Source organism: Lolium perenne, chromosome 5 (genome assembly GCF_019359855.2).
Source record: "Lolium perenne isolate Kyuss_39 chromosome 5, Kyuss_2.0, whole genome shotgun sequence".
NCBI classification, from domain to species: Eukaryota; Viridiplantae; Streptophyta; class Magnoliopsida; order Poales; family Poaceae; genus Lolium; species Lolium perenne.
Window position 1 is genome coordinate 98,384,885 of NC_067248.2, and position 12,270 is coordinate 98,397,154.

Here is a 12,270-nt window from a genome sequence, read left to right on the forward strand (position 1 = left end):
GGATCATGGCATCATCAACACCTATGTTGTTACCTTTGAAGGCCGACTCATGTGATGTAGGTGTTGTGGAAGTGGGAGGATCCATGTGGTCGACATGTACATCTTGGAGCAAGCATGGTGAGATATCATCGTCTTCATGCACCATGTACATCTTCTCCATTAGCGGGAACTCGTCCTCCGTGGAACCTAGTGCAACATGAGAAGACACAAACGAGGGAGAGGTTAATGTGTTAGCAAATGCGATGTCCTCCATGGACCTATCATCTACCTCTCTCAACTCACTTTGTGTATCACTCATGTCCTCCAAATGGAAGCACTCAAACTCACATATGGGGTGGAAGTCACTCAACTCACTATCACTCTCGCTCAAGTGGGCTAAGTGGCTCTCATGCTCACATGGGGTTGGTACCAACTCATCAATCAAGCATATAGGAGTAGGTTCGACTTGCTCATCTCCATGCGCCTCCTTGGTTGAAGGGAAAATCCCATGCTCAACCATCTCAACTCCATGCGCCTCCGTGGGTGAAGGGAGAATCCCATGCTCACCATGCTCAACTCCATCGCCTCCTAAGTCGTCCTCAAGTGGTGGCATCTTGGAGACTTGTGCATTGAGCTCGTCGAAGTATAGCTTCTTGGCGCTTGGCGTTGTGCATTGCCATGCCACGTGACCCTTGGCCTTGCACACCTCACATAGGAGATTGGGACATTCCCGTGGAAGGTGGCCTTGTTGCTTGCACTTGTAGCATCGGAGTCCATAGGCATATGACGAGGTAGGGGCCAAAGTGGTGGTGGCGCAAGAGATAGAAGTCGCCTTATGAGGAAGGTCTTCATGTCGAGGCTCTCGTCTTCTTGCCTCATCACCATGTCTTGAGTGGTGTCGTCGAAGATCATGTGTGGAAGGATGTCGATGTAGACCATGAGGTGGTGGTGGTCGACGACGATCATGAGATGGTGTGAGTCGATGACGGTCCTTGCCTTGCCTAGGTGATGGCTCATGTTGGGGGCGCTCTTGATGCTCCATATGATGTCCGTGATGTGGATGATCTTGTGCATAGGCACTCTCATGATGGCGCCTTGTGGAGCTTGGAGAAGTGTGTCGATGCCGAATATGTTGGGGACGCTCTTGATGATCCACATGATGATGCCATCGTGGAGGTCCTCGATCTTCATATGTATCTCCATTGGCCAAGTAGGGGTATGTGGGAGCATCGGCGGTATGCATGGTGGGGTCGATGTCGTCCTCGTGGTGGTGCTCCACCATGTCGTCCATGCTTGTTGAGCAAGTGTCGATGTAGAGCTCGCCGATGTCGTCCATGTTGGCGATGCTCATGGAGCCATAGTCGGTGTAGAGCTCCTCGATGTCGGTCATGTTGGCGATGCTTGTGGAGCCATAGTCGGTGTAGAGCTCCACATGTTCCTCCACATCCGCGGTGCTTGAAGAGGCATCCTCCTCAAAGTGCTCCGTGTACTCCTCCGTATCCTCGTCTTCGCTATCCATGTTAGCACGACAAGATGGTATCTATATGGTGTATGTTAGTGGAAGAACACTACCTCGCAATCTTACCGTGGTAGGACAAGATTGGGGCGATCCAACAAACCGAGAGTTAGAACAATTGTATCGGGCACTCACACAAAGACACACGCAAAAGCTAGCAAATATGGTGTTAGGTGAGTGTGGTGGAAAGCCAAAAGATGAAATCCAAAATCAAGTGTATTGTCAAGGGTGGGTAAGATCCAAAAACTCAAATGTCAAAGCGATGATCACTATAAACACGGAAAAGGGTATGGAACTCACACACGAGATAAGCGGGGTTAGTGCGACCAAGGAATGAGCGGAAAAGTGTATGAAGCCCGAAAGCAAGGTTGCTCGGTGTCACACTAACACAAGGAGAGGCAAAGCTTTGGTTGCAACATGAGAGACAACAAGATTCACACGCGGCCTCTCTTCTCTTTTCTCTCTTTTGCTTAAAAGCTTTTCCTCTTTTGTGTTTGGTGGCACTTACACTCTTTGTGTATCTATGTATGTATGATGGCACTCGCACACTTTTGCTCTATGGTGCACTTGCACTCTTTTTGTGTTTTTGGCGGCTTTTTCTCGCACTATGTTAGCGTTAGCTCGCTTTTGCTATCTTGCCACACGAGTTTTGCTTAGAAGCTTGACTCCACACTACACACACACCTCACAATCGGGGCCACGTGCAATGTCTCGCAACACTAGATAAGCAATGCTCGATAGGATAGATCGCAAAAGAAGAGGGGTTACAAGGGTTACTGCAAGTTATACCTGCGATGGTGGAGATGATAGTGGTGGTGGTGGTCGGCGGTGGTGTTAGTCGATGTCGAAGACGAGGAGCCGGTCGGGGGTCCGGTTGGACCGGAGTTGGCGCCGGCGTGTCCGGTCTGGGGGTCGGTCGGACCGGTCTCTGGGCCGGCTGTCCGGTTTGCGGCCGGTCGGCCGGGTTCTGCGCCGGATGGTCCGGTCTGGGGGCCGGTTGACCGGGTTCTCAACCGGGCTGCACGATTTGGAGCTTTCTCTCTCCTGTTCTTCCCCAAACCAAAACCAAATCGACGAAATCGAGGGAAAACGATGGAATTGGGGGCTAGAAAGTGGGGGAAATAGTAGATCAAGCACCTCAACACCAAATCCATGGACCAAAACCACTCAAAACGCAACCAAATCGCAGATCCATCCAAAGGCAAATTAGGGCTATTTTTGGGGAATTTTTTGGAAAATTTTTAGAGGGGAAATTGGGTGGGTGGGGGGTCAAATTCGCGGAAACCAAAGGCTCTGATACCATATGTTAAGGTCTAAGACCCCGTGTGTGGCCCGATCTTGCGAATGACCCAAGAATCAAAGGGGGAAAGAGAGGAAGAGGCGGAAGAACACGAAGAACGCGAAGAACGCAACGCACACCAACCCGATACAATCGATACTTACCCTCGTGGCTCGATGGACCACGCCAATAGAATCACCACGGGAGAGACTCGAGGTAGAATCCCGGAGTGAGAGATCGGTGTTGAGGATGGAGGTAGGTGAGGGAGAGAGAGTGGGCTACACTAGAATCTCACTCACATAGATCCAATCATCCAACATGGGGTGCCTTGATACAAAGGGGATGAAACCCTAGGGAGACAAAGCTCAAAGTCATGTTTAAGCCTAAATCTTGTCTAACCAGCTATGGGGGCGAGCTGGGGTCTTATATAGGCATACAAGGCGACACGGGTCGAAAAGGTACAAGTGGTTGGGTCAAAACCCGACGGATCCGGTTTGGGGCCGGTCAGACCGGGCTGTGGACCGGGTGGTCCGGTCACTGGTCCGGTCGACCGGCCGCAAACCGGAAACCTCGCAGATTCCGTCCGGTTGGCTTCCGGTACGATGCCTGGGTGCACCCGGTCTGTGGCCCGGTCTGACCGGCCTCTGCACCAGCCTGTCCGGTCTGTGGCCCGGTCTGACCGGCCTCTGCACCAGCCTGTCCGGTCTGTGGCCCGGTCTGACCGGCTTCTGGGCTGGCCGGCCTGTTCCTCCCTCCTCTTCTGCCCTTCTTCTTCTTCCTTCTTCCATGCACCATGGGGGTTCCTTCTCTCTTGGTCCTTGTCGACGTCGGCACCTATAGACATCATGATAGGCATGAGGTAGCATGCCATTCAAGTTGGTGTTGAGATCGACCATAGAGAGGAAGGAGTTCACCTTGACGTATATGGCGGGGTTTTGTGTTGTTGGTCCACTTGGGGGACTCCTTGGCCATGGTGTAGCGTCGATGATAGTCGGGGCTTCACTTGTTGGTCTTGAGGCGTAGGTGTCCAAAGGCCACCCCGCATCATTTCTCGTAGGCCCGATACACCTACTCGATAGAGGTTGCGAGAAAAGACCTTCCGGTAGAAGTCCCGCAAAGAGATCGACAAATCAAAGCTCGGGAGATCTAGAAGGGCGAAAAGACCGGAAGGTTTGATGGAAGTGCAAGCAAAAGACCAATCAAGGTAGAAGTGCAAGCAAAAGATCAAACAAACGGTAGAAGTCGCCAAAGAGATCTTCACGAGTTGATAAGGAGCCCGGGTGGCGATACAAGATCATAGATCTAGGGTTTCCCTCATGGGTTGGAGCAAAGCTCAAGTTTCTTCTTAGTTCATCTCTAACCCTAATCTGGAGGAAGGGGTGAGGTATTTATAGACCCAGATTCGTACAGGGGTAAAGTCGGAATTACATAAATTATCCTAGTCCATGGATGCGAAATCGACGGTTGAGATTAAGTCAACAGGGGCCAGGCCGGCAGTGCCGGTGAGGAAGGGCCGGCAGTGCCGGTGGGGCCGGCAGTGCCGCTGGGGGCGTCTTCAGCTGGATGGGCCGGCAGTGCCGGTGTCTGGAGGCCGGCAGTGCCGGGGTGAGCAGGCCGGCAGTGCCGGTGTCCTGAGGCCGGCAGTGCCGGTGTGAGCAGGGGTGTCCTTCAGCCCTCCTTCTCCTTCTTCCTTGTCCATCTTCGGGTCTGTTGTGTTGTCCTTCTCTCGAGGTTCATACCTGATGACACAAAGCATATCGGCCTGAGGTAGCAGCCCATCCAAAGGGGTATCGAGATCAAGGGTAGTAAGGAGTGAGTTCACCTTATCATGTAGCGCTTTGACTCGAGCTCGTGTCATCGGTCCACTTGGGGGACTTGTTGGTCTTGGTGTAGCGTCGTCGGTGAGCGGGGCTACATCACCCCTTATCATCTTGGTATCAGATTTCCAGTTTTCCTCGGTAAGCCATCCACAATCCACCCCATAGTTGAGTTGTGAGTGTTTTCCTATACAGAAAAAGCCAAAAATATTAGGGTTAGGGTTTACCATAGCCATAGCTTGCACTAATTTCGAGTTTTAGTTGCTTGTCGTAGTCGTTTTTGCGTACCTTTATCTTTCATCTAGTATTTTAGGGTTTGAGTTTACTCTATCATCTTGTGTTACCGTATCTAGTGGTGTCAGTTTTTGTTACTCCGAGTCCACATAGCGTACAGTGTGCTTGTTCCCAACCATAGACACAGCCTATCGATATACGTGACTAGGAACTTCCCCAGAAGAGACTAGTTTTACCGCTCGGCAGGCTGCTCATTAGGGTTTTGGTGCTTTGCATATCTTGTTGGCCGTGTTATCAAGGAGTTGAGTCAGAAAAAAAAAAGAAGAGAAAATAGAAAATAAGCAAAAAGAGCTACATAGCTGCGTGTGTTATAAACAGAAAGAAAAATCCAAAAAGAAAAGTGTCGTGCTAGTTGAATTCAAGTGAAGGCCTAAGTTTTCTTTACTGCACCTGTAGTTGAGCAATCTTGTGCCTGTTTCGTTGAGCTTTGCTAGCGTCTCTCTTGTGCATTGCAACCTTTTCCAACATATAGTTGCATTGCCCCATTATATCGCCTTGTGTGAGTATCTTGTGGTTGTCTACGGTCAGCGCTAGAGCTTGTTATTGGTGCAAATAGGTAGCCTACCTACAGCCCCACATATATCCTGCTTAGTCGTGTGATTGTTCTTATACCCTTGATATTCGCTTCGCTACATCCGTGTACTAGTCCGTCAATCCAAGTTGGTAAGCAATACTAATTCACTTTGGAGCGGTAAGATTCACCTTTCTTATCAGTTTTGAGTGAGTTGTGAGAGTACCACCAAAGATTTTTGTTTAGTGCACTAACCTACTAATCATGTCTTCTTCTGAGTTTGATGTGATGCAGAAAAAGCCCGACGATACAACAGTTACTTGGCGTGAATATGAGGATCTGCGTGATCACCTCACACGTCAACTTCGTGCTAATACGGAGACATTTGATACTGAAATTCAGGGTGTCAACTTGAAGGTCGATGAGGCTACTACGGCTATTAACACCGTTCAAACATCGATGACGACTCTTCAAGCATCTATGAATACTTTGACGCAAGCTGTTCATGATATCCGTACTATGGTACAACAACAACCACAACAACCATTTGATGAAGATGGCAGTGTCAATGGTGACAATGCGGATGCTGCTGCTGCTCATGGCATGGGACGTGGTGTTGGTCGTGGTATTCCGCGTGGCGTCAATCCCGGTTTTGTTGAAATTGGAGCCCGCGGTGTTCCTCAACAACAAGACGATGGTTTGGGTAAGCCCAAGTTCTCAATTCCCAGATTTGAAGGAGGTACTGATGTTGAAGAATATCTTACATGGGAGTTGAAGATTGAGAGATTATGGCGTTTACATCCTGATTATACTGAAGATAGGAAGATCAAACTTGCTTCCTCTGAATTTGATGGCTACGCATTGCGTTGGTGGGATGCTCTTGTTCAGGATCGAGAAGAAGATGGTGAGCTGCCTATTATCACTTGGCGTACTATGAAGGCGGCAATGAGAGCTCGTTTTGTTCCTACCAATTACTTGCGTTCTGTGTTTGATAAGTTGACCCAATTGAAGCAAGGTGTTATGACAGTTGATGCTTATTATATGGAGATGGAGATGCTTATGCAGCGTGCCCGTGTCCGTGAGTCTTTGGAGATGACACTGCAGCGTTTTCTCAATGGGCTCAAGTTTAATATCAAAGGCATTGTGCGTCATCACAAATATGCTACAATGAATGAATTGCTACATCATGCAAGAGAAGCTGAGTCACAGTTGGCTGAAGAAGCGCAACAGAGGGGCCGTGCTACAGGCGCAGGGCGCTACACGCCTAGGCCGCCACCTTCTACGGCGCCATCTCCGCGTCCTATGGATGTTCCTTCTTCGTCTAGCAAGCCGGTGTCCAATGTGTCCAACACAAAGAGGCCTGTCCCTGCAGCAAGTGGAGCTGGTTCTAGTATTTCTACAGCGCGCAACCGTGATATGCTTTGTCATACATGTGGTGGCAAGGGTCACTTCAAGAAGGATTGTCCTAACCGCAAAGTTATGATCATTAATGATGACAATGAATATGAAACTGGAGACGATGCTGATCCGGATGCTCCGGAAGATGATGATTATGACAACGATAGTTTTGATGCTTATCCTTCAGAGGCTCAAACTATAGTTGTCTCACAGCGTGTTCTCAATGTGCAGCCTAGTGCATCTACGCAACGCTGCAATTTGTTCCAAACAAAGGCACTTGTTGGTCCTGATAAAGCTTGCAAGGTTATTATTGATGGCGGAAGTTGTCGCAATTTAGCAAGCAAAGAGTTATGTGCCAAGCTGAAACTGAAGTATCTACCGCACCCGCATCCATATTATATTCAGTGGTTGAGCAATAATGGTGAGATGAAGGTGAGCCACATGGTGCGTGTTGATTTTGAGATTGGACCGTATAAGGATTCCATTGACTTTGATGTGGTTCCTATGACGGTTTGTCATCTACTGTTGGGCCGGCCATGGCTCTATGACCGTTCTGTGCAACACAATGGCCGAGCCAATACATATCACTTGGAGTTCAAGGGCAAGAAAATTAACTTACAGCCTATGTCACCACAGCAAATTGTCAATGAGTCTCGTCAGAAGATTGAAGTAAACTTGGAGGATGCATCCATAGATAGGCGAGAGAATTGTAATGCCGTGAGTGATATAACGAAAAGTGAGAGAGTGAATTCCTTAGTATCATTAGCCACCAAACAAGACATGAGAGAATTTTGTGAGGATCCTACAGCCATGCCTATTGTGCTCATGTACAAGGGTACGGTTTTGGTTTCTAACGACATGACCCCTCTTCCTCTTGGTGTTTCTAATGTTTTGCAGGAATTCAGTGACGTGTTTCCGGAAGAGGTACCCGCAGGACTTCCACCATTGCGCGGTATTGAGCATCAAATTGACTTGATCCCCGGTGATGTGGTCTAAGACCCCGTGTGTGGCCCGATCTTGCGGATTGACTTCGAAACCAAGCGGGAGAGATGGGAAAACGCGAGGGGGACGAAGAACACGATGAACTCCGAGACTCACGCACGCACACCAACCCGATACACCCGATGCTTACCTCCGTGGCTCGATGGACCACGCCAATAGAATCTCCGTGGAAGAGGCACGAGGCAGAATTCCCGGAGAGAGATTGGGATTGGAGAGGATGAGCTTGGGGAGGGAGAGAGAGTAACAAGTACTAGAATCTCACTCCACAAGTTCAAAGTCAACAAACAAGGTGCCTTGATTACAGAGGGATGATACCCAAGGGAGACTAAGCTCAAAGGTAGGTTTGAGTTCTAAACAAGTCTGAAGAGTAAAGGAGGGGTCCCAGCTACTTAAATAGGCAAGCACAGCCAGCAAGGGCGAACAGGTACGCGAATGGATAAGTCAAGGCAGTTTGGTGGGGTATTCCCGCCGGATCCGGTTGGGCGTCCGGTCAGACCGAGCCTGGGACCGGGCTGTCCGGTCAGGGGTCCGGTCTGACCGGGCTCGTGGACCGGCTGTCCGGCCCTGGGTCCGTCGACCGGTCGCCAACCGGGCTTCGCGAAGAATCCGGTCCCGGGTCCCGTCGCCGTCCGGTACGAGGGAGCTGGCCCGGTTTGCGTCCGGTTGACCGGGTCTCTGACCGGGGCGTCCGGTCGTGGGGCCGGTCTGACCGGGTCCTGGACCGGCCAGCGTCCTTTTCTTCCTTGGCGCTCTTCGGGCGACGTCGGCTTCGGCTCCATGTTCATCTCCGTGCTCCGCTGCTCCTCTCCTTCCCTTGACCATGACGTCTCATCCTCTCCGGGGCCTTGGTGTTCCATGTACCTAATCACACAAAGTGTCTCGGCATGAGGTAGCATTCCATCCAATGGGGTATCTAGGTCGAGGGTAGTGAGGAGCGAGTTCACCTTGTCATGTATTGCTTTGGCTCGAGCCCGAGTCATGGGTCCACTTGGGGGACTTGTTGGACTTGGTGAGGAGGTGTCCGAAGGCCACCCCGCATCATCTCCCCCCCCCCTTGGGAGAGAGTCGTCCTCGACTCTTGTTCCTCCTCATCTCCATGATAGGGTGAAAGGTCCGAGACGTTGAAGGTGTTGCTCACCAAGTACTTTGATGTTGGTATGTCGATGACGTAGGCGTTGTTGTTGATGCGCTTGAGGACCTTGAAAGGTCCATCTCCTCTTGGCTTGAGCTTGGAGTTGCGTTCTTGCGGGAACCTTTCTTTCCTTAGGTGGATCCACACGAGGTCTCCTTCTTCAAACACGCGTTCCTTTTTCTTGGCGTTGAGGCGGGTAGCTTGGCGAAGTACATGCTCTTGTATGGTTGCTCTTGTCTCTTCATGTAGTTTCTTGATGGCGGTGGTGCGCTCGTCGAAGTCCATGTTCGTTCTTTCATGAAGAGGTAGTGGGAGGATGTCGAGTGCCGTTGGAGGTTCGAATCCGTAGACGACCATGAAGGGACTCCTTGCGGTTGTGGAGTGCTTGGCTCGATTGTAGGCGAACTCCGCGTGGGGTAGGCAATCTTCCCATGACTTCAAATTTGTCTTCACAAGTGTGCGGAGGAGTGTGGAGAGGCTTCGATTGACCACTTCGGTTTGTCCATCGGTTTGAGGGTGCGAGGATGATGAGAACAAAAGCTTGACTCCAAACTTGGCCATGAGCGACTTCCAAAGATAACTCATGAACTTGACGTCTCGATCCGACACAATGCTTGCCGGTATCCCATGTAGGCGAACCACTTCCCTGAAAAACAATGAAGCAATGTGTGAAGCATCATCGCTCTTATGACATGGAATGAAATGTGCCATTTTTGAGAACCTATCCACTACCACAAATATTGAGTCATGACCTTGTTTGGTGCGTGGTAAGCCAAGTACAAAGTCCATGCTTATGTCCGACCAAGGTGCATATGGAATGGGCAAAGGCATGTAAAGACCATAGGGATTGGAAGTAGACTTAGCTTGTAAGCATGTTGTACACCGGCGGCAAAGGCGTTCCACGTCGCGGTACATTCTTGGCCAATAGTAGTGGGTTGATAGCATGGCGTATGTCTTCTCTCGTCCAAAGTGACCCATGAGACCACCTCCATGTGACTCTTGCAAAAGCAACTTACGAAGAGAAGACTCGGGGATGCAAATCTTGTTAGCTTTAAACAAGTAGCCATCATGCAAATAGAAATCATCAAATCCGTGGTCAACGGAACACTTGGCAAAGATTGGACCAAAGAAAGCGTCGGAAGGGTAAAGTTCCTTGATCTCCTCAAGACCCAAAATGTGAAACTCCAAGCGGGTGAGTAGAAGAGTAATCTTGCGGGAAAGTGCATCCGCAACCACATTTTCCTTGCCCTTTTTGTATTTGATTACATAAGGGAAGGACTCTATAAACTCAACCCACTTAGCATGTCGCTTGTTCAAATTGTGTTGACTTTTCAAATATTTCAAGGACTCATGATCCGAGTGGATGACAAACTCTTTTGGCCAAAGGTAATGTTGCCAAACTTCAAGAACACGAACCAAAGCATAAAGTTCCTTGTCATATATAGGATAGTTGAGGCGTGCGCCATCCAACTTCTCACTATAGTATGCCACGGGTTTTCCATTTTGCATGAGAACACCACCGATTCCAAGGCCACTCGCATCACATTCTATTTCAAATGTCTTGGCAAAATCGGGAAGAGCAAGTAGTGGTGCCTCGGTGAGTCTCTTTTTCAATTCATCAAAAGCTTTTTGTTGCGCTTTGCCCCAAACGAACGGAACATTCTTTTTTGTAAGCTCGTTTAAAGGGCAAGCAATGGTGCTGAAATCTTTCACAAAACGGCGGTAAAATCCGGCAAGTCCATGGAAGCTTCTCACTTGACCAACATTTGTGGGAGTGGGCCAATTGTGGATGGCCTCAACTTTGGAAGAATCAACTTCAATCCCGTTGGCGGAAACCACAAAACCAAGAAAAACCAATTTGTTTTGAGCGAAATGGCATTTAGGGAGGTTGGCAAAAAGCTTCTCGTGGCGCAAGATGCATAAGACTTCTCTCACATGTTGAACATGGTCCTCGAGATTTTTGCTATAGATGAGGATATCATCAAAATAGACAACCACACTCTTGCCAATGAGAGGTCGCAAGATGTGATTCATAAGACGCATAAAAGTGGAAGGAGCATTGGAAAGACCAAACGGCATGACGAGCCATTCATAGAGACCAAGCTTGGTTTTGAATGCCGTCTTCCATTCATCGCCAATTGCCATGCGAATTTGGTGGTAGCCACTACGCAAATCAATCTTAGAGAAAATCGTGGCACCACTCAATTCATCCAACATATCATCTAAACGCGGAATGGGATGTCGATAACGGACGGTAATGGCATTGATAGGGCGGCAATCCATACACATCCGTTGCGTCTCATCCGGTTTAGGCACAAGAATGACGGGAACGGCACAAGGGCTAAGGCTTTCTCGGACATACCCTTTAGCGAGGAGGTCTTGAATTTGGCGTTGGATCTCCTTGGTGTCCTCGGGGTTGGTGCGGTAAGCGGCGCGGTTTGGTAGTGGAGCGCCGGGTATGAGGTCGATGCGATGCTCGATGCCCCGAAGCGGTGGTAGTCCATGGGGTAGCTCGTCGGGGAAGACGTCTTGGAACTCCTTCAAAAGAGACAACAAAGACGAAGGAATGTTGGTTAAGTCATTAGTCTCCGCCGAGAGGCCCTTGCAAATGAGCACGTAGTGTATGGTGGTGGATGGGTTGTCTTTCACTTCTCTCCACTCGCTTTTGGTGGTTAGGAGGACACTCTTTCTCTCACTCATATGTGGGTGGTGGCGCTCACTCTCTTTTTGGTGGGTCGCTCCCTCTCCTCTCAACTCACCATGGTGGATGTTGTGTTGTGCCCTCGCTAAAGCCTTCGCATTGTCGGCGATGATTTGGCTAGGAGGCATTGGGCGAAGCTCGAACTTCTTGTCCTTGACCTTGAAGGTGTATGCATTGGAGAAACCATCATGTATGGCCTTCTTGTCAAATTGCCATGGGCGGCCAAGCAACATGTGGCACACGGTCATAGGCACCACGTCACACTCGACGGTGTCTTCATAGGGTCCTATCTTGAAGTTGACGGTGACGGTGTGTTGAATCTTGACATTGCCCTTGTCACTCAACCATTGGACATGGTATGGATGAGGATGCTTGCGAAGCGTGAGGTTGAGCTTCTCACATAGCTCGGTGCTTGCCAAGTTGTGGCAACTCCCACCATCGATGATGACCTTGATAGACTTGCCACCAATGCCGGCACGCGTTTGGAAGATGTTGCATCTTTGGTCTTCCATAGCTTGGGGTTGAGTGGTGAGCACTCGAGTGACCACAAGAGAAGGGCTTGGATCATGTGTGCATAAGAGGGGGTCTTCTCCACTTTCTTCATCATAGTCTTCCTCATTAGCAACGGCGGCTTGCACTAG